Source organism: Scyliorhinus canicula, chromosome 2, assembly GCF_902713615.1.
Source record: "Scyliorhinus canicula chromosome 2, sScyCan1.1, whole genome shotgun sequence".
Taxonomy (NCBI): domain Eukaryota; kingdom Metazoa; phylum Chordata; class Chondrichthyes; order Carcharhiniformes; family Scyliorhinidae; genus Scyliorhinus; species Scyliorhinus canicula.
The window spans coordinates 11,797,489-11,821,145 of NC_052147.1; the positions used below are offsets into that span (position 1 = coordinate 11,797,489).

Sequence of the window (23,657 nt, forward strand, 5' to 3'; positions counted from 1 at the left end):
CACCCCACAACCCAAAAGATGTGCAGGGGAGATGGATTGCCCACGCTAAGTTGCCCCTAAATAGGACTGTCATGTGAGAGTACCTTCGAGAACTGGGTGTTTTTAAATCGATGTGTATCTAAATATCTGTAGTGAGAGTACCTTTAAGAAATGGGTGTTTACTACTGCAGTGATGTCAGAAAGTGGGTGGAGTTGGGCTGTCTGACAGCTTTTTACTTTTGTTTTAGGCTGTTTGCTGCAGGGTGTGCTTCAGTTTCGTTTTCAGTGTTGGAGCTGAAGCCAGACAGAGCAGGTGTACTGTTGATCTCTCTGCCATGAAAAGACTATCTCTTGATCGTTTGGTGAATTCAGAATTATAAATGTTCTCAGTAGCGAATGTAAACCTAATGTGCTTCTGTTAAAAGGTGTTTCTTTTGTCTTCTGGATGTTGTTTGAGAAGTTATTCAGGATTGCTTAGTGTCTTATTCTTTGGGGGTTGTATTTGAATTGATGGTTGCTAAGATGTTCACTGTCTGTTTTAAAAAGGTTAACGTGAGTTCGTAGAATAAACATTGTTTTGTTTTAAAAAATACTTTTCCAAGGGCAGCACGGTGGCCTAGTGGTCAGCACAACCGCCTCACGGCGCTGAGGTCCCAGGTTCGATCCTGGCTCTGGGTCACTGTCCGTGTGGAGTTTGCACATTCTCCCCGTGTCTGCGTGGGTTTCGCCCCCACAACCCAAAAATGTGCAGAGTAGGTGGATTGGCCACGCTAAATTGCCCCTTAATTGGAAAAAATAATTGGCTAATCTAAATTTTAAAAAAAAAAGAAACCCTCACCAGTAATGTCTTTAAGATGTTTGCTGATCAGCTGTCATGCCTCCCACTAAAGATCATCAGGGACAGCCTTTATGCATTCATTAGCTTAAGCCAGGCAGGGAGGATCAAGAAAATACCCGGCAACATCGCCTGGAAATTTCAGTGCAGAATCAGTCCACTTGGCCCATCTGGTCTATGCCAGTGTTTATGCTCGAACCGAGCTCCCTCCCACCCTAATTCGTTTCATCCAATCCATGGGATCCTTCGAATATACCCATCTAAAATTTAATGGGGGCAGCTTCAAACGTTTTGACATCAAGCAGTATTAAATATTTCTTTCCTCCCCCGACGTGAATTCAATTCAATTCAATTACATTCAGGTTTTATTGCCTGTTTGGATATTCACCGCGGGTACACTGCTAGTTCATTAAAAATCGTAGAGGAATGAATAATTAAGAATGGAAAAGAAAAATTACATCATCACAAAAACATGCCTCGATTAAATATTTGTTTAAAACCGTTTCAGTGCATTTAAACTAGTCGACGAGGCAGTAGAGACAGAATAGTCCTGCAAATCGAACCATGTTCCTTAAAATTTCCAAAGATGCTTAGACTGGAGACCCCTTTTCCAGAAATCATCACATCTGCTACCCCATTCCCCGTCCCAGAATTTGTAAAGAACATCGATCCCAAGAACAACAATAAACATGTTCCATTAGGATGTTTGCCAAAAGGGAGAACTATGAGAGATTTAAAAAAGAGCAAGAGCTGCCAATTGTGGTCAGATGTGTCTCTGAGGGTTCATGACCTGACCTCTAACCTTCAGATGCCCCGCCTTTACGTTCCTGTCACTGGTCACCCCGACCTGGCTCTCCTCACATTGCCTTCCCAGTCCACTTGGAAAGTGAACTGGCTTCTCTCCCTTTTTTTTCTTTCACCTGATTGAAAGATCCACGGGCTTGCCAGAAAAACAGCCCTCAAAGAACATTGACAACAAACGAAAATCACACATTTCGAAAAGCAAATGATCCCAGGCTGTGGGCAGTATCGTTGTGGATTTTGAACTGTGGGATTCCAAGGACTGTTCTGGAAGGTTGGCATCCGTATCCCCACTGTGGCCGAGATAAGACAACTCAACCCTGGTCAGAGCAATAAGACCTTGTTGGTTTGTCCTGTCCCATTCCACCTTCTTTGGCACGGCTCGTACCTTCACAACTGGGGCATCGGGGCAACAACTCTAGCCCTTCATTCAAAAGCTGTGTTTGTCACACAAAATGATGTATTGGCTCTTTCCAGGTTCTATGCTACCATGGCAACCTTTGTTTTTATAAGAAAGACAGGCATTTCTAATGAAGGAAGGTGCAGCCATAAAAGAAAAAAAAAACATTTCTATCGCATCTTTCATGACTTCAGGATGCCCCAAAGTGCTTTATGGGGATTTCAGGACTGTTGAAGTGCAGTCATTATTGCAATATAGGAAACGCTACAGCCAATTTGGGTAGAACCAGGTCCGCAAACAGCAATATCCCTCAGCCAACATCCCAGATCATCTGGGCTGTTGGTTGACGGATAGATATTGGTACACCAGGAAGAACCCCTTCCCCCCTCTGCTCTTCTTCAAAATAATACAACGGGATCTTGTGCATCACCCTAAGAGGGTTAAATGGGAGCCGCAGCATAAGGCCTCATCCGAAGGATGGCACCTCCAAAGGTGCGGCACTTCCGCAGTGCTGGACTAGGGTTCCTCAGTGACAACGTTCTCCCGAAAGAACAACTCAAGATAGTGCTCCAAGACAGTGCTCCTAGCGTTCTGTGCTCAGCTGTCAGGGGTGAGGAACTGAAGAAAGCAGAAGGCCATTAACTCCGGCCAATGTGCACTCAAATCAAGCCATTTACTCTTCAACACTTCTCCGTTACTTACACACTCCGGAGAAAAACAAAGCAAGACTCCAGGCTGCCTCTCCAACGTTCTCCCCTATTGTCCTTTTTAGATTGTTTACCTCGTCACTCCCATGCAAACCTCGAAATAACAGTTTTGGTGCTTTCGTGAAGATAGCGTTGCATTGGTGGCCCATCCATTGCCCTCGCCATCATAATTCAAAGGAGCCACCCTCCATACTTTGAATGGCACCGGGGACTCAACTATTTAAGGACCATTTTTCATGGCTTTAATTGATTCAGTATTAACCTCCCGAAAACTAACCTCCAGGGCGTACTTGAGCCATTTGGTTTGAATCCCTGCTATTACATTAATTGCATTCATTGGAATGCCTTTAAAGTCAATGTTTATAGCTCTTCAGAATCATATCCTTTGAGTGTCATTTTCTCAACCGTTAACGACCCATTGAAAACAAAGGCAGGGGACGTCATCCCCGACTGCAGTAAGCTGTCGGACTGATGGGCGGAGCACTATCTTGAGTTGTTCTTTAGGGAGAACCTTGTCACTGAGGAACTGCTGGACACCATAGTAAGCCTGCCCGTCATGGCAGAGTTGGATATGAAACCCATAGTGGACGATCTTAGTAAAGCTTGGACTCACTTGCCATGGGCAAAACTCCAGCTGCTGACACTTTGCCACCTGAGCTCATCAAGCATGGGAAACCAGCACACATTTGCACGACAGGACTTTGCTGTCTCAGACATATTTGTGGCATCTCTTGACAGGACTCGGTCAGCAGCTCAGATATCCTGGAGCGTGCTAATTCCCTCGGCATACACTCTTTGCAAAACCAATGATGTCTATGGTGGAGCGGCCATGTTTATTGCAATGCTTGACAACGTATACCTAAAGATCTTCTGTGCGGTGAACAGGCCACCTCCCCCTCGGTGTCCATACCTCCGCTACAGGGACACTGGCAAATGGAGATATGAAGATGGCGGATGTTGACACTGATCACTGGGGGGTGGGGGTGTGGGTGGGGTTGCGGATGGCAGTGGCTGTACCCTCTGGAGGCTGATGTTTGGAAGTACATCGGAAGGCTGAGCAGAAGTGAAAAGTTCCGCAGGCCGAGAGGAGGGCCCAGAGAAAATAGAGGCCTGCGGATTTTGTACCTCCTCCGCCCTCTGCGGTACGTGTGGCAGAGACGGCCATGCCAGAGTGGGGCCCCCGAGCCGTTACCAGGTCGACGGACGCTGGGACATTCTGCCTCAGGCGGGACGGAAAAGGCGGAGAAGCAGCCAAAAGTCCATTACTATCTGCGGGAATTTCGTGGACCGGAAAATCCTCGGCCTCAGAGTTCTACCAACAGAAGGCTGCCACCAAATTATTTTCAACCTTCAGGCAAAATTTGTTCTTGAAAGGAAGTGCCTCGGCAGATTTTGAGTGCAGTCTCAAAAAATACACTAAAAATTTTGTTTTTTTCCCTTCACCTACGAGCTGTTGCTGGTTCTGTTCAAACCTCAGTTCCAAGGCCATTAGATAGGTTTGAATTCATTATTTTTCTACGTTAGTGCTGGTTAATTGGACGGGATTCATAATTCGTTCATGGCAGTGGAGATTTGCTTGAGCGCCAAATTCTCCATCATCGCCAGTAGCTTTAGCGGATCCCCCAGCGGAGAACCTCGGCCCACGTGTCCAATCATTAAGTGAGAGACGCTGCACTGTACCGTGATGAAAAACGTCACTGCTAATATCCTTGGTTCTCCTTTCCCTCCCACTCTCAGTCTCGAATGTGGACCAGCTCTGCCAGTCTGAATTTCTGCCTGGTGTATAAGAACTGCAGGAACAGGAGCAGGAATAGGCCAGCTGGAGGCTCAAGCTTGATTCTCCATTCAGTAAGATGGTCATGGTTGAACTTACACCTCAACCCCACAGTCCTGCCCCATCTCCCGTATTGCGTGATGGTCCGAGTGACCAAAAATCTATCTTGAAACAAGTTTCAATATCCTCATCAACTGAGCACTCAGTCTTCTGGGGAAGAGAATTCCAAAGATTCATAACCTTCAGAGTGAAGACTTTTCCCATCTTAGGTTTGTGGCTCTTATTTTGGGAAACAATCCTTTACCGTCCACCGTGTCAGGCCGCCTGTGAATTTTATTTGTTTCAATGAGATCCCCTCTCATTCTGCTAAACAGCAGAGGACATAGGCCAATGTTACTCACTCCGTCCTGATAGGACTGATCTCCTCCTCCTCAGAATCAATCGTGTGAACCTTAGTCTTGGTAGAAACATTTGGGGAGGAGAAAGACAGCATTGACAAATGGCACTGATTTGAAAAGTGTCGACAAGCAGATACACCCTGGTGTCTAAAAATACAAATTATTTATGGTAGAAGGGAAAGAGTATAAGATTGTTTGGAAATAATTTGGTTCATATGGGTTTATAAACAGAGGTATACCATAGATTGGGGTATATTGGAAATGTTTGTGAGGGCTGGTACCTTTGATCCCCTGCCAAGCTGCACACCCATGTGAAGAAATATACTTTCTAATATATCTGGGGTACTGTGTGTAACATATTGTGGGGGCTGTGTGTGTGTGTGTGGGTGTCTGTGTTTGTGACTAACTTAGTTACACTGGGAACTGAGTCTTTATGGAATTGAGACCATCAAAAGGGTTAGCTGTGAAACTCAGGCATTTGAAGTGAATAGGGCCAACTGGATATCCTGTAAATAAATACAATATGGGCATACATTTGCATTGGGAGATAGGTGAGGATTTGGATTTTTCGCTATTGTATCTCAAAGGGAGGCAATTAGGAGTTTTACAACTTCGGAAATGTCATAAGTAAACAAAGCAAAGTTATTCAATTTTATTTTACCCAAATGCAGTGGCCATAAAGAGAACATAAAAGGTTTTTTACCTTCCGGGGAAGGTAAATTTCAAAGAAGAATACGTACAATTTGGAAAAGTTGCAAGAGGTGCCATCTGGGCACCTTGGCAGTGCCAGCCTGGCACTGTGGTACTGCCAGCCTGGCACCTTGACACTGCCAGGCTGGAATTCCATTGCCCAGGTGGCACAGCCGACTGGCAGGGGCATTGCCAGGGTGTCAGGCTGACATTGCCAAGCTGGCAGTTTTGCCGCATTGCTGATTAGGCCCGAAGGTACACTGCGCGGGTGCAGGGGTTTGTGGTATGGCATGAGGACCCCCTTATAGGTTAGTTTGGGCTTAGGGGTGTTCGGAGGTCATGTTAGGGGGGTCAAGAGAGGCGTCCCAATCTCTTTCTTCAATGAACAGCTCCAGCGAGATCCTCAATGCAGAGAAAGGGACTAAGTGCAGCCTCGTCGGGGTGTTCCCCACTGAGGTCCCGTATCTACACAAATAGACGTGCAATGCCATGCTGTTTCTCGGCGCTCTGAGCACCGGCAAACATCCGGCTAAATGCACTCACTACAGGACTCCGTTCCCATTTGGGTACATCGCGACATATCACTGAATAAGCCTCGGGCTGGGTGTTGTAATCAATCCTGGACACCATACTTCAGAAAAGATGTCCGGCTCCGGAAAGGGCAGAGAGGAGACGGCAGGATGTTATCAGGAATGAGAGGCTTGAGTTATGTTGAGAAGTTGGAAGGTTGAAGACTGTTCCCCACGGAGACAGAAATGCTCGAGAGGGGGCCGCAAAGAGACTTTTCAAGATGACGACCGGTTTTGCTGGAATAAATGGAGAAAAACTATTCCCTCAGGCGAACAGGTCAATCACCAGAGGTCAAAGAGTCAAAATCTCAGGCCAGAGTTCCTGAGGGGAGGTGGGGAGAATCCTTTTCACTCGGAGAGTTTTCAGGAGCTGGAACACTCGGCCCGAAAAGCAATGGAAGCCGATTCCGGAAGTCATTTCAGAAGAGTCGGATAAGTTTTCGAGGATCAGGAATCCACGGGGCTGAGGAGAAAAAGTAACTGAGCACCAGCTGCCATTTCGAAGGGCCAGCACCGGCAAAATGGGCTGAATGGTCTACTGCTGCACTTGTGAGTCTGCGTGATTTTAAATAATATTTATCCCCCGATCACTCTCCAAATGATCGTTATCATATTGTAATTGCCTGGAGTTTGCTGTGTGCAAATTGGTTGCCGCATTTCCTCCATTAAATTAAGTACTAAACTTCAAAAGCACGTCATTGTCTCGAAAGCACTTTGGGACGTCCTGTGGTCACGGAAGCTATTGGCTGGAATTCTCCGGCCGTTGGGAATCTCTTTTCCCGCTGGCAGCCCATGGGTTTCACAGCCTTGCGGAGTGGTTTCATTGGGAAAACCCATCAACCTTTTTATTCTTTTAAAAAAAAAAAATATTTTTTTTAGGGAAAACCATTGACAAGCGGCGGGAAGGGACAGTCCCCCCCGCCCCCCCCCCCTCTCCCCCCCCCCCCCCCCCCCGGCCCCCTCTTCCCGCCAGCGAACGGCACGCCGCCGAGAAACACGCAGCTGGGAATTGGGAGAATCCTGCCCAATATATAAATGCGGCTGCTGTCTAGTGCCCCCCCCCCCCCCCCCACCTTGAAACAGAGTGTCCATTCGGCACACATTTACCCCCACTGCCATAAATTGATCCAGGAACTGGAAAAGGCACCAGTTGAATGGGAGACACCCTACCACAGCGCTCAGCTACAGGAGATTATTAAGTGAACTGTGCTACTGCGTTCCTGAGATGAGGTAATATTTCAGGCCAATGCTCCATTTAAATGCACAACCTCATTAAACCTACTGCAGATGCTTTGGCATCAAGGTGAAGATGGCTATTAGTCTGCTGAACATCTCAATTCAGCCTTGCATTCTGTTGCGAACCCAACACTGTCACAAATATACCGCACTCTCCTGGCCAAAGCCCCATATGTCAGTGGAAACGCATCCTCAATATGGCAATTCACATTAACTTGGAAGAGGCAATCGGAAGGACAGATGCTACCTCTCAAAGTGGAAGCAGAAGGTAATGGAACCAGCTGTCCCCTGTTACAATCTGCGTTAATAGACGACAACAGAAAACAAACATGGGACTTTTAGCCTCCAGCTTTATGATGGCTCCTCTTTGCTTTTAAATCATTTTAGCTGGAGCGGTGCAAGGGATGGGCAACCGCAGCAACAACAGGGCAGCACTGTTGCGCAGTGGTTAGCACTGCGGCTTCACAGCTCCAGGGTCCCAGGTTCGATTCCCGGCTTGGGTCACTGTTTGTGCGGAGTCTGCACGTTCGCCCCGTGTGTGCGTGGGTTTCCTCCGGGTGCTCTGGTTTCCTCCCACAGTCCAAAGATGCGCAGATTAAGTGGACTAGCCATGATAAATTGCCCCTTAGTGTCCAAAAAGGTTAGGTGGGGTTACTGGGTTGCAGGGATAAAGGGGGATAGGGTGGAGGTGTGGAACTTAAGGAGGGTGCTCTTTTCAAGGGCCGGTGCAGACTCGATGGGCTGAATGGCCTCCTTCTGCACTGTAAATTCTATGATTCTATGAACCTACATTGTCCTAACACCGCGATTCATCTCAAGGCTCTTCACAGGAGCGTAATCAGAGCGAGAATTGACACAAAGGAGATAATATTAACAATCTTTATTAGTGTCACAAGTCGGCTTATATTAACACTATGTAGTTACTGTGAAAAGCCCCTAGTCGCCACAATCTGGTGCCTGTTCAGGTACACTGAGGGAGAATTCAGAATATCCAATTAACCTAACACCACGTCTTTCAGGACTTGTGGGAGGAAACCACAGCGCCCGGAGGAAACCCACGCAGACACGGGGAAAACATGCAGACTCTGTACAGACAGTGACCCAAGCCAAGATTCGAACCTGGGACCCTGGAGCTGCGAAGCAACAGTGCTAACCACTGTGCTACCGTGCTGCCCACACTGAAGCAAGTGATTAAAAGTTTGGATCAGAGAAAGATTTTGAGGAGCGTCTTAAAGGAAGAGCGAGAGAGAGATGGATAGAGAGAAAGAGAGCGACAGATTACGGAGAAGAGATTTAGGGCTAGAATTCTGAGTTAAGTGTTCAGACGGATAAATACATGGGGCGGGATTCTTCCATCTGAAGGCAGATTGTTGACGCCGCCGTAAAATCTGGAGAGTTTAATGACGGCTCCATCAGACAGCTATCTGTAGCGCTCCTGCGCCCTACAGGGGGTCGGCACAGCACTGGAGCGACCCACAGTGCTCCAGCTGCGGATACCGCCGTCAAATGGAGGCCGCGGGTCTGCGCATGCGTGCTGGCCATGGGGGAATCTGAACATGAGGGTAAGAATTTTAGAAATTAAAAGAACCGGCCATAATACTCCTGGGGGAAGGGTCGGGGAAATGCCAGTCAGAGCCCTCGCTCCGTATCACTCTGCAGTGAAGCTTTTACAATGAAACATTAACACTCATATAATGCTTGGATTCATATATATTCAACATTACAACGCACGCTTGTACTTATGAAGCACCTTTAATTTAATAAAACATCCCAAGGTTTGCCACAGGAGCATTGTGATGCTAAATTTTACACTGAGACACGTAAGTCAATATTACGGCAGATGGTCCAACGTTTGGTCAAAGCGAAAGGTTTTAAGGAAGAGGAAAGGCAGTGAGAGAGATGGCTTGGTTGAGGTGAGGAAATTGTAAAGCTTAGAGCCCAGGCAACATGACGCATGGTGGCTAATGATGGAGTGGTTAAAATTGGTGCTGCTTAAGAGGCCATAACTGTAGAAGCGTACAGAACGTGGAGGGTTGGAGGGGACTACAGCGGTAGGGACATGACAAGGGTGTAGAAACCAATGAGCTACCTTTGACATACAATGAATGACTTGTAAACAAATGCATCAGCCGCTCTGTTTATAATATTTGGCCAATTAGTGACCATGTCTGTTGGTCAGGATGCAAAGAAAGCTTCCCTGGTGTGGGTGGATATCACTGAGAACAAGATTGTCCCTGGGCTTGACTATTGACTTAAGGCAGAGTTAGAGAACATAGGGACAGGAGAAGGCATTTCAGCCCCTCAAGCCTGTTCCACCATTCAATTGGGTCACGGTTGATCTCTGAATTCCACCTACCCATCTCGGTTCTGGATTCCTTAATGTTCTTGCCTAATAAAAAGCAATCAAGTCAAGGCTGGATTGTTGCCGAAGTGTGGGTCACCGTCTTTATGGCAATAGAGAAACATTAAGAGTTAAGGGTCCATCAAATAAAGTGGTCTCATGCCATTCAGCCCACCAAGTTAACAGTGAGCTCAATTGGAGATAGTGAACAACAGCATTGGGCAAACAGCAAGGGAGAAAAAATAAAGGGTGTTTGAGGTTGTGTTAGAAATTCCTTGATTAGTGATGCATGACACACCTTTGTATAATAGGAGGAAACTAGTTAGATCTGCCTTGTGTCTCCCCTGGGAAACAGAACATGTGGCCTTCAAACTATGCCTTGGAAGTGATCGAGAATATGGTCATCATGTTCCTCATGGACTAATTCCTGCACATTGTGATCTGCTTTTCCCCCTCACTCGCTCCAGCTACGCAGCTGTGACTGGGACCAAGCGTTGGGCTCTTTACAATGTCACCCATGCACCTTGATTCAATGACAACTGATCACTAGGAGGCCCCACTCATTAGTGGTATTAACTACTGTTGTGTGAGAGTACCTTTAAGAAATGGGTGTTTATCAAATAGCTGCAGTGATGTCAGAGTATGGGTGGAGCTGGGCTGTCTGTCTGCTTTTACCTTCATTGCCCATTCTTGGGCATTAGAAAAGACTACCACGTACAGTCCAGGGCCAATAACTTAAGGCTTCGTTTTTGAACTGGCAGCTACAGTGTGTTTTTAGTTTCGTTTTCAGAGTTGGGGCTGCATCCAGCCAAACAAGGTGTAATTTTGACCTCACTGTGTAAGAAAAGAATGTCTTCAGATCACTTGCTAATTTAAAAGTGATAACTGCTCTCAGTAGAGAATTTAAATCTGTTGCCTTTGTTAAAGAGGGTATTTGTCTTATGGATGTCGCTAGGAAAGATTAAGGGTTACTTATAGCGTACTGTATTCTTTGGGGGGAGTATTTGAGTTGATAGTTGCTAAGATGTTTACTGTGTGTTTATAAAATGTTAACTGGATTCATAGAATAAACATTGTTTTGTTTTAAAAGTACTTTAGATCTCTGTTGCATCACACCTGTAGAATGGGTCCTTGTGCTCCCCATAACCACAATCTATTAAAAGTTGTGGGTCAGGTGAACTCCATGATACACTTTGGGGTTCTCTAAACCCTGGCCCGTAATATTACACACAGCGAGAGACATCTGAATCCATGCAAAAGACTTTCTGCGGGGAAGAGTTGTGCCACCCTTCGGCTTAATCAGTTCCAGAGAACCATGTAGCACACAAATGATTTTGAGGGGACAAGCACGGTAGCACAAGTGGATAGCACTGTGGCTTCACAGCGCCAGGGTCCCAGGTTGGATTCCCCGCTGGGTCACTGTCTGTGCGGAGTCTGCACGTTCTCCCCGTGTCTGCGTGGGTTTCCTCCGGGTGCTCCAGTTTCCTCCCACAGTCCAAAGACGTGCAGGTTAGGTGGATTAGCCATGCTAAATTGCCCTTAGTGACCAAAAAGGTTAGGAGGGGTTATTGGGTTATGGGAATTGGGTGGAAGTGAGGGCTTAATGTGCGTCGGTGCAGACTCGATGGGCCAAATGGCCTCCTTCTGCACTGTATGTTCTATGTATGTTCTAACTCAGCTATATCAAGGCTGTAAACACGACATGCCCGATCCTTTGCCTCAAATCTGGCCAAAACTATTAATCAGAATATGTTTTCAATATGTCTAATTTCTTTCAATCTATTCAGCATTTGCAAAACAGCAACAAAAAATATTTTGGTTTTCATGACAGCGATGCATCAATTTCCTTTTGATATTTCTGTTTTGTCTGAGCCTTACGTTATTGGCCCTGGACAGTACGTGGTAGTCTTTTCTAATGCCCAAGAACGGGCAATGAGTATTGACAGTTGGCTAGCTGATAAATGTCTACATTCCCCTTCTGTCCTCCAAGGGCATTGAGGTCAACCATCGTACACCAACCGTCTCACCAACTGGGAATCAACTCGGCGTGGATGAGTTGCTGTCGACCTTTCTGTCCTCGATGGCTCAAGTTCCACACTGGGCAGGCAACCCCCTCAGTGCCTCCTGAAACAAACTTTGTTCCATTCGTATTAAAGTGAATCAGTCGTGGTGTCAGGCCGGCACAGTACGGGCACACTCCTGATCGTATGGCACCAAGACCACCCACAGAGTGACCTGCACCACTTTGGCCAAGAGAATATGCAAGCCGGACAGCTTCTCTGATAAATACATTGACCAAATGATTAAATGCTAATGTCGGATGATAAGAGAGCAGGAAATGGGCAGGTCATTAGGTCCGCTGCTTCCCCAGACAATGTACAAGCTGCTCTAACATGGTGTGCATTTCATCCATTTTATCTCCCACAGGAAGCTTTGAGATAAAAGCTTCCTAATTGTCAAAAGGTAATCAAGTAAATCTCCAAAATATTCAACCATCTCCCCATGTCACTCCGTTTTGTTGTATGACACATGCAACAAAAAAAAAACCCTTCCTGTTATCTATTGTTGTATTATCTGTAAATATCTGTAAACAGCTAAGAACTAATTAGCTAGGAACTAATTGTGATGAATAGGTGGGGGAGGGGGGGGGCACATTTCATGGCTGTGCGAGAGACTCGTGTGACGTGTTACAGAACCAGTTTAAACTGGGCCTTCTCTTGTACAAGGCAGCATGGTAATAAACATAAAGATGGTTCCAAGCTTAAAGATTTGATCATTTCCAACACCAGGGGTGCAAAAGACAACACGGGCACATAGCACTTCCACAATACAGGAGGACCATTGTGTTTCATCGACTTTGTTTTGAGTAGAAAAGCAACAAGGTTATAGAAACCACAGGTGAGGCCTCAGATGGAATATTGAGTCCCTTTTTGGGAAACATGCCGTGGAAAAGGTGTCAAGGCCTTGGAGAAGGCACAGAGAGACTAGATTGGTACCAAGGGTGGTGAAACGGGATAAATGCTTGAAAGGGAAAAAGTTATGGAACTACAGAAAAAGAACAGGGAGAATGGAACTAATTTGGTGGTTCTTTCAAAGAATAGGTAATGGCTGGTTGGGCAGATTGGCCTCCCTTTGGGCTTTGTGATCCGAAGACATCCTCAGCCTTGACCAGCAATCAGCCTTGCATCTTATTGCAGCTATATCTGAGGCACGGAATCAATTCTCCCACAGTTTCTTTCATTGTGAAGTCGTTCTCCATATTCTCTACTCTGAGAGGAGAGCTTTACTCCCACCTCCTGTTCATTTTTTGGGGGCGGTTAGTTTTAACCGTGGTGACCCCTTGACTACTGACGTGAACAGCCTCCTGCTTGTGAAGAGAGCTCCCCTGAAATAATGCGACAGGATTTTTCTCATCTGCCAGAGAAGGCAGGCAGATCCTCGTTTTTTTTTAAAAAATCTTTATTGTCGCAAGTTAATGTCTCCTCTGAAGATCAACAGCATCGGCACTGCAGCACTCTGTCAGTACTGTAATGGAATGTAAAGTCGAGTTAGAGTCTGCAAGCCGCTGGAGCCATTTGTCTTCACTTGATGACCATACACACACACACATACTGTGCCCCGGGACCATTTGGCATTGAGTAATGATCAAGGATGGCGAACCCTGATCATTTTGTTCCGACTGTTGAAGTGATCAATTTCAGCATCCTGACTAGCAGGTTTGGTTAGAGCAGCTACCTGAGCACAAACCAAGGATTAAACACTGGTCTCTGTGACTCAGTTTGAGATGACATCAGGGAATTAGCCATAGGCCATAACTAGAGAGAGAGACAGTGTGAGTGAGTGAGTGAGATTAAATTGGTGAGATGATAACTTGAATAGGTGGCTTTCTCGGCCATTTCACATTTCACAATATCAACATTATTTTTCAAGAGGCACCGTGCCCAAGTGCACCACGCAAGATTAAATCAAAAGTTCATCACTCTTTCCAGTCAATAATATTCCCAGGTTCAGAGGGACAATGGAACATCGATATGGGACAATTCCATTCACCCATTCCTTCACCGATCATTGGTGCGATCTACCGGCCTCGTTGCACCCGACACGGTGAGGCCGGTAAATCTTGCAAGAGGCCTCTCGCGAGGTTTATGACACTCGTTACACCTCCCCGTTCTTTTCTACCTGAGAAAAAGCTCCCACCCACATTCCTGCATGGTGAACTACTGAGGCATTTTAGCAGCTCCCTCCCTCTCGAATCCAGGCTGAAAAAGACTGTCTGTGATATCCAATAATATTCTAGGAAATCCCATAATTTTCTCTTTACATAAGAACTAGGAACAGAAGTAAAGTGTCCGGCCCTTCGATGGTTTCTTCTGCATCCTTCCCCATGGAAACATTGGGGCAGCAGGGTAGCATGGTGGTTAGCATAAATGCTTCACAGCTCCAGGGTCCCAGGTTCGATTCCCGGCTGGGTCACTGTCTGTGTGGAGTCTGCACGTCCTCCCCCTGTGTGCGTGGGTTTCCTCCGGGTGCTCCGGTTTCCTCCCACAGTCCAAAGATGTGCGGGTTAGGTGGATTGGCCATGCTAAATTGCCCATAGTGTCCTAATAAAAAGTAAGGTTAAGGGGGGGGGTTGTTGGGTTACGGGTATAGGGTGGATACGTGGGTTTGAGTAGGGTGATCATGGCTCGGCACAACATTGAGGGCCGAAGGGCCTGTTCTGTGCTGTACTGTTCTATGTTCTATGTTCTATGAAACATGAATCACATGGACCTTGTATCTAGGAAGAAATAGAGTCAGTTCAGGATTCCCTCAAAAAGGTGGATTTTCAGCAAGCCACGAAGTTGGTTGTTTAGAGACTTAATATTAGGTTTTCTGTGTTGGTGGACTTGAAAGGGAGCAGGGAGCAGGGTTGGAGCCTCCAGTTTCAAGGCTTAGATGTGTGCTGCCTTTGCTGCTGTTTCTTGCTGTGTTGTTTGCAGACCGCGAGCTCGATCCAATGGGCACGCTGGGGGGGCCTCCCAGGGGATCGGAGAACCCCAGGTGCATGCCTTTTTGCCAAGGTGCCCAGGTAGCACTGCTAGCTGGTGTGGCACTACCATGATGCCTGGTTGGCACTGCCACTGTGTTACTCTGGCATTTTGTGAGCGCCGGGAAACACGTAGCTAAACGTGCTCGCTAAACCAGGGGCAGAACAATGTAGAACAAGGCCAGCAGCGCGGGTTCATTTCCCGTACCAGCCTCCCCAAACAGGCGCCGGAATGTGGCGACTAGAGGCTTTTCACAGTAACTTCATTGAAGCCTACTTGTGCCAATAAGCAATTATTATTATGGGACTTTGTTCCCTTTGAGTTGAATCGCGTCACGAGTGTTTTTTCCTGTTTCTTGGGGAGATGCAATTCATTATCTGCGGTCATTTTCAGTCATGTGACTACCTAATCAATAATTCTATTCTCCACCCAGAATGTTAAGAAGTTCACAGCCATTGCTACACAAATGGGAAGGGAGGGGTGCGGATGGTGGACATTCACACCTACGTATGACTTAACTGGTTCCCCTGCAGCTCTCTTGATTAGTTTTTGAGCTCAGAGAGTGAGACGAGGAAATCATACATTTCCAGTTTTGGGAAAGTTCTCAAACAATCGGATCTATGAATTCCACAAATGGTTTCATCTTGGTCTGTCTATTCAAGAGATGCACTCCACCCAATATCCTTCCTGGAGACTTGAGACACTTATGAATCAATGCAGAAATTACTATGGCCACCCAGTGCCCGACAGCCATCTTAGCAACCTTTTAATGTCAATTTTTAAAGCAAAAAGGCAGTTCCAGAAACTTCTATTCTGAATACAGTCCATGAATAAGCTTTTACCGGGTAGGACACCTACAACATCTTTCTGCGACTTTGAGAGTCTACTCATTGCAAACTCAGAAACTGCTGCTATTGTCTCCAAGAGTAAATACCGAGCACCTTCTTCTCGGTACTAGAATCTAAGCCTTCCTTTGATCTCTTAACAATCAAATCGCCCAGGTTGACAGCCAGGCAGATTTTGGAACAGGTCACATGATCCTTCATTTTACCCTAAATTTAAAGAGAGTTCCAAAACGTGCAACTTGATAGACCTTATAATTGTGGCTCCTTCTGCAAATCATCCTGAACAGATTCTCTCCCAGCTCTTGTTCTCAAACAGCGCGAATCAATTCACCATCAGCTGCTTCGACTGGGAAATCCCTCAAGTGTCAAGCTTTCCAACTTCCCACAACATTGTGTGACAGTATTTGAATGGCCCATTATCCGACCCAGAAAACTCTTGACCCATGACCAAGAGTGAAACTAATTCTCACCGTTTGCCGGCAGCAAACCCTCACAGCAACAGTCTGAAATCAGGTGACCTGAGTGTATGGGTCAGATCTGCAGGCAACTGTTGCCTTTTGAGAACTAATGGTCCATCAGCGTTGACAACATATGGATTGTTGAATTAGACTAATAGCCATTTTCAGTTATGCTTGATGAAGATTGGCATACAGTTTAAATTCCTCGGCAGAATGTTATTTCATAGAATTTACAGTGCAGAAGGAGGCCATTCGGCCCATCGAGTCTGCACCGGCTCCTGGAAAGAGCACCCTACCCAAGGTTAACACCTCCACCCTATCCCCATAACCCGGTAACCCCACCCAACACTAAGGGCAATTTTGGACACACTAAGGGCAATTTATCATGGCCAATCCACCTAACCTGCACATCTTTGGACTGTGGGAGGAAACCGGAGCACCCGGAGGAAACCCACGCACACACGGGGAGGATGTGTAGACTCCACACAGACAGTGACCCAAGCCGGAATCGAACCTGGGACCCTGGAGCTGTGAAGCAATTGTGCTATCCACAATGCTACCGTGCTGTCTTATTTACGCTGCATCAGCATGAAAGAACATTAATGATAAAAGAGAGGACTGAGTGGGTGACCTGATAGAGGTCTCCAAGCTTATGAAATGGTTTGGTGTGGTGGAATCCATGGGGTAGTGCTGTGTTACTAGACGGGAAATCCAGAGGCCTGTAGTAATGACCCAGAGTTCAAATCCTACCATGGGACTTTGGGAGATTAAGTTCAATTACATGAATCTGGAATTGAAAGCTGTTTCCAGCAACCTGACTCCAGACCCATTGTGGTTGACTCGTGGCTATTCAGTCATATTCAACAGAGCAGCTCACCACCACTGCCTCAAGAGCAATCACTGCTCTTGCCAACATCCCCCGAATGCATGAAAAAACAGGTTATTCTGTCCCGCAAGCCTATTACTTTCACAGAGCATGTGCAGTCCACCCTGCCATAGGTTCTACTGTCGCGGTGAAGTTTGAGGAGGAAGGCCCAGCAGGAAGGAACTCGACACAGCGTGAAGACAAAACCCGGCAACTGGATGGCCCACCACCTTAACCGGTGGGGCGTCTGTTCAAGGAGCGCTATGGAGGTGGGGGGTGGAGAGGTGTTGGTGTAGGGTGTCAACGAGCAAAGGTTCTGTTTGGAAATTAAAATTCCCAGCCAATTTCACGCCATGGTCATTTCGACGAAAGACTGGCATTCCAATTCGTAGCAAATGCAAAAAGGCGGGATTTTCGGCCTCCCCGCAGCATTGGCTGGCGTCGGGATCTCTGGTCCCGCCTTTGTCAATGTGGCTTCCTGCTGTACGGAAACCCCCCCCCCCCCCCCCCCCCCACCGCCGGGAGACCCGGAAATCTCTTGCCAAAGAGTCTGAAAAGGTGATTGAACGGATAAAGATCTCGTCCGTCTTGAGTTCTCTGCCAAGTGCTGTGACCTCCATCAGAAGTAGGGCAACGAGGCAGATCCCAAGTCCATCCCAGCTGGAATGGGGATCGAACCCCATGCTGTTGGCACCATTCTGATCCGGCCAATTGAGCCAACCCTCCCCCACCCCCAACAAGTCCGAGTTGCTGCGGCAACGTATATTTTCACATGCCTGTCACAACCTGGAGCTATGGGCAGTGATGGCTTCAACATTCTTTTCATCATATGGCGGACCAGGAACCTCTCTCATTCTTACCGCCTGCCATTGGCATGTAGCGGAGAGATTTGCCAGTTGATCCTCAGTAAAGATCTTTCCGAGTGCCAATCCAAAAACAAAATCAAAATCGGCCTTGTTGCTTGAAAACAGTGTTTGGCCTCCCATAGTGTGGCTCTGAGTCGACAGAGCTACTGAAATCAAAAGAGACCAAACCGTCAGTTGACAGCATGAGGTCGGCTTTTCAAACTAAGCGCCATTTAAAACTTACTGAATATCTCATGTCTCTCATTAACCGGAAACTTGAAGCCAAAACCGTTTATTCTTGTCCGTGCAAATGGTGCACAGGACTAACTAGCAGAAGTTAGTTTGTAGATCTGGAGTGCGACTCAATACACTTCAGTAGCTTAACCGTTTCAACATTACCAAATGCGTGGATGAACAAATAAAGAAGCGGGGTGTAAATCGCCCCCCCCCCCCCCCCCCCCCCAAAACACACACACACATCCATTTTCCTTCCCTGCCTCTTCTTGTGTCCTCAAAACGGTCATCCAATCTTGTGACACAGAAAGTGGCCACCCAGTCCATTGTGCCTGTGTCTACTCTTTGAAAGAGCTATCCGACTCATCCCATTACCCGCCGCTTTTTTCCAGATGTTCTGTCAATGCAAAAGGGTTTGTGGTGTCGAGTGTAACATATTGGCATTGATCGCGTGGTAGCATAGAATTTACAGTGCAGAAGGAGGCCATTCGGTCCATTGAGTCTGCACCGGCCCTTGGAAAGGGCACCCTAATAGAGGATTGGTTCGCGCCCAGGAAGCAATGGGTAGGTATTAATGGGTCATTTCGAGGTCCGCAGGATCCAACGAGTGGTGTACCTCAGGGATGGGCGCAGGGGCCTCAACATTTCACAACAATAAAGAGGCCTGAAATGGGAGGGTCAGCAGAGTGGAGAGATTGATCCGGCCCCATCGGCAACTTTTTGCCATTGCGGCCTGTCGTCCTCGGCTCTGGTGATCCCTGCTGGTGGAACCATGGAGCTGCCACACCCGGCTTTCAGCAGGAGCTGCCGCTGCAACGCAGGGTAAGATTCCAACGGAGGCCTCCCCACCCTCATCATTAGTCCCTTGGCGGTGGTGACACGTCGCTGCGGATGCCCTAACGCCTCCAGGTAGACTGCTGGGTGGCAGGAACGCGTCAGGGCGCCAGGCTGACACCTTCAATCATGCTCCCAGTCCCACCAGCAAAGCTACCTCCGCAGGACTGGGAAGATTCCATCCTGTGTGTGAAATGTGGTCAAATTAAACTTGGTTAAACTCGGCACGAAGCCGTGGGCAGAATGTTGTGCTTCTTCGCTATACATTCTCTCTAATCTTCCCTCGCTCACAAAGGATACAATTGATCCGAGGTGGACCAAGGAAGTCCCCAATAAACCTTTCACTTTAGAAAGAGACAAATATGAAATTTGACTTGGAACTTGAGTACAACTTTGTAATTGTCCGACCCCTGGTGGGAGGGGGGGCCTCCGCTGTGGTCTGGCCCGCGATCGGGGCCTACCGATCGGCAGGCCGGCCTCTCGGGCTTGGGGGCTTCCTTTGCTCTGTGCCGGCCCCTGTAGCCCTATGCCATGTTGCATCGGGGCCAGCGTAGAGAAGGAAGCCATTAAAACTAATTTTAACCTATTAAAACTAATATATACTTAATGACACGGTTCATCTCTGTATTACAGAATGACACATTCAATGCTTCTCATACACCCAGCTAATGTTTCACACTTTATGACCTCTGTTTTGTTTTGTACAATGACTCTTTTATATTGAACATACAATAGTATATATTTTGGTCGCATTTACGAATTTCAAAGATGTGAGTGACTCGACAAGTTGGAGGAATGGAGGATCTTAATATTTGTGAATTGAGAACCAAGGCTTTTCTCCTGCTTCCTGTGACAAATGGAGGATTTTTGGAATATTGGATTCTAAATATTGGGACAATTTATGGGTTAAAAGCCTGGAGTTAGAGTGTGTTTGACTGCCGTGGCCATGTTTTAAAAATGATTTTGTTTTGATAAGGCATTGGTGCTTTTAGGAGTCAGAAGGTGAAATTGACCAAAGAATGTGTCTTTTTCAATCTGGGCTACTGCAATGTGGATTGACCGGGGGACGTCCCTGGGGTGTTAATGTTATTTCAATCCGCAAAGTTTATTTGTTTTTCCTCCTTGGTGAGGTGATGTCATTGCAGGTTGGAGCCAAGGAAGGCAGAGAGTCAGTTTTGGAGAGAGAAGAGCTGAAGTCTGATCTGTCTGACACCGAGTTCACAATTCTCTCACAGTAGGATAGCTATCACAGGCAGCGCAGCCTTGTCTGAGGGCAAGGAAGAAGCTGAAACACCCCAGATGGATCAGCCTTTTGAAGATATTCAGCCAGAGTCTGAAGGGATTCTGACAAGAACAAAATCTACTTTGTAAATCAAGTATCACTCTATGTCAGGGGTGGGCAAACTATGGCCCGCGGGCCGCATGCGGCCCGCCAAAGGTATTTCTGCGGCCCACCAAGTCATTAAAAAAAAAAATTGTTTTAAAACAAATTTTTTTTTTTTTTTTTTTTAATTTTTTTAAGGTTAATGGGGGGGGGGGGGCTGTTGGGTTACTTACTGGTATAGGGTGGATATGTTGACTTGAGTAGGGTGATCATTGCTCGGCACAACGTCGAGGGCCGAAGGGCCTGTTCTGTGCTGTACTGTTCTATGTTCTATATGAGGCGCCCAGAATCATAACCGGGTGAAGTAATTATTTTACTTAATATACTATGCGGCCCTTTGTGAATTGTAAATTTCTGAATGTGGCCCTTGCATGGAAAAGTTTGCCCACCCCTGCTCTATGTCATACTGATTTTAAGATGGATTGAGAGCTGTACGTTTAATGGGAAATTGTATCGTAGTGTTCAATTGTACACCGTTCTTTTTGGGTGTGAAGTTAAAGAGTTTAATATTGTATTCATAATAAAGTTTTGTTTTTAAAAATACCAAATCCCTATTTCTTCTTACAATTAATCCTGGAGCAAATCATTCCTTCCACATGCATTGACTTACAAAATAAGCTAAGGTCTTGCTCCAGTGTCCTCGCCACTTTTGGAGTCTGCTCTGGGATTGTAATATTCCCCATGGCTCTAAGCCCAACAACCTTCTTTCTGTGGAGGAATACATGAGGGCAGAGGCTAACCAGTGGATCTGACCAGTATGGACACCCATCAATACATGTGCGAACTTCACCATGACACACTCAGGAACCCGGGCAGTTACATGCCTGTTCACTATACGAGGAACACAGGCTCGCTGTGGGAAAGGACATGTTCAGAAGAACGTAACAAGAACACAAGAAATCAGAATAGGAGCAGACCATGGAGCTGAGCCTCAACTAGCCCCTCCACCACAACTACCCCCTCCACCCTGCCACCCCCGCCACTCCAACTCCCCCCTCCACCCCCGCTCCCCCACCCCAACTCCCCCCTCTACCCCAACTCCCCCTCACCTCCACCACAACTCCCCCCTCACCTCCACCCCAACTACCCACTCTACCCCGCCTCCCCCCTTCACCCCAGCTCCCCCTCCACCCTGCCTCCTCCTCTACCCCAACCCCCGACCTCCACCCCAATTCCCTTCCCCCCATTAAGCCAACTCCCCCCTCCACCCCAACTCCCCCCCCCTCCACTCCAACTCCCCTCACTCCACCCCAACTCCCCCCCGACCTCCACCCCAACTCCCCTCCCCCTCCATCCCAACTCCCCCCGACCTCCACTCCAACTCCCCTCCCCCCTCCATCCCAACTCCCCCTCTGCCCCACCTCCTCCCATCCACCCCACTTGCAACCCTCCACCCCAACTCCCCCCTCTACCCCAACTCCCCCCGACCTCCACCCCACCATACCACCTCCCCCTCCACACCACCTCCCCCCTCCACACCACCTCCCCCCTCCACCCCAACTCCCCCCCGACCTCCACCCCAACTCCCCTCCCCCTCCATCCCAACTCCCCCCGACCTCCACTCCAACTCCCCTCCCCCCTCCATCCCAACTCCCCCTCTGCCCCACCTCCTCCCATCCACCCCACTTGCAACACTCCACCCCAACTCCTCCCTCTACCCCAACTCCCCCCGACCTCCACCCCACCACACTACCTCCTCCTCCACACCACCTCCCCCCTCCACACCACCTCCCCTCCCCAACTCCCCCCTCCACCCCAACTCCCACTCACCTCCACCCCAACTCCCCCCCCCATCCGCCCTGCCTCCCCCCTCCACTCCAACTTCCCCCCACCCCAATTCCCCGGTGTTATTTAACCCCACCAGTGTGAGACAACCCCTCAGACCACAGCATTGTTAAGCTTTACCTGACCAGGAGTTATTCTGGTTTATAACACCTCTCGCAATGTGTCGTCGCTTCCCAATTCCATATTGGAAAAGACACCAATGAAATCTATGAAACAACCTTGATCTATGCCCACCACGATCCACTCACAGAGATTCATTTGTAGTGTACATATTGTACCTTGTCTGTGTCAGTAATCTGGTCTAATTTCAATCACGTTGCAGTGAGGATCGACTAAATTGGAATCGCAATTCTTCCCTGTCCGAGGGACAAAATAAACAAATGTCAGGGCCAATAATTGCCTCGGGTGATTCTCTTTCAATATATCGTGATGAAAGACAGGAGTAAACAAGTGCGAGCTTCTGCAGTTTGGACACTATTTAGGTTTGGAACAATCAGAGTTGAAGTGAGGTCCGGGGGTAATATTAACTGCTCAACCTCACTGACTGATTGACAAGGACATTATCATAGAATGTACAGTGCAGAATTAAGCCATTCAGCCCATTGAGTCTGCACCGGTCCTTGGCAAGAGCACCCTACCCAAGCCCACACCTCCATCCTATCCCTGGAAGCCAACTTAACCTTTTTTTGTGGACACTAAGGACAATTTAGCATGGCCAATCTACCTAACCTGCACATCTCCGGACTGTGGGGGGAAACCGGAGCACCCGGAGGAAACCCACGCAGACACGTGCAGACTCCGCACAGAGAGTGACCCAAGCCGGGAATCGAACATGGGGCCCTGGAGCTGTCAAACAACTGTGCTAGCCACTGTGCTACCGTTCCACCCAGCACGACCCAGCAGAGCATTTGGGTCATTAGCCTGCCAGCCGTTGAGGAATAGAATGAGAATAATCACTTATTGTCACAAGTAGGCTTCAATGAAATTACTGTGAAGAGCCCCTAGTCGCCACATTCCGGCGTCTGTTCGGGGAGGCTGGTACGGGAATTTAACCCGCGCTGCTGGCGTTGTTCTGCATTACAAGCCAGCTGTTTAGCCCACTGTGCTAAACCAGCCCGTAGCAGTCGGGATTCTGGATTTGTCTGGTGATGGGGAGGGGCGGGGGGGGGGGGGGGGGGGGGGGGGGAAGGGGGGGGGGGGTCGAAGTTGGGTGGGAGCAGGTGGTCCAATAATGCTGGGGGAGGCCCATTTGAATATGCTAACAAAGTGTCGTGCCACTCCACGGAGAGACTCTCGGAAGCTGCAATACCTACCCCCGCCCTTCGTTTCGGATGCGAACCAAGTTGCATTTGGCCAGAGCAATGAAGTAACTATGCGGACAGCCATTGTGCTAACAAGTGTTTGTCAATGCCCATCAATCTCCATTGTGTGTTTGGCCTTGTTTGATGGACATCTTGGCTCCCAGGAGCTTAAAGCTTTGGAATATATAGTGGAGATTTTTCTCAATATAATTCATTCTGCACTCCTGTGAGGTTGAACTTGTCATGTATGACACTTGTATTGGGAAGCCTCTGAAAGACTTTTGCTCAAAAGTCTCACAGCTTATTGAACTGTGGAGGAAATATACTCTATTTTGTACTTTGGGAATTC

The 23,657-nt window shown here is 47.7% G+C and overlaps 1 protein-coding gene across 6 annotated transcripts in view; it reads right to left on the bottom strand.

Moving 5' to 3' along the window:
* nrxn3a (neurexin 3a) overlaps window positions 1–23,657 on the bottom strand; it is a 1,956,983-nt gene that overhangs the window by 384,798 nt on the left and 1,548,528 nt on the right. The gene's annotated exons all lie outside the window — the stretch shown is intronic.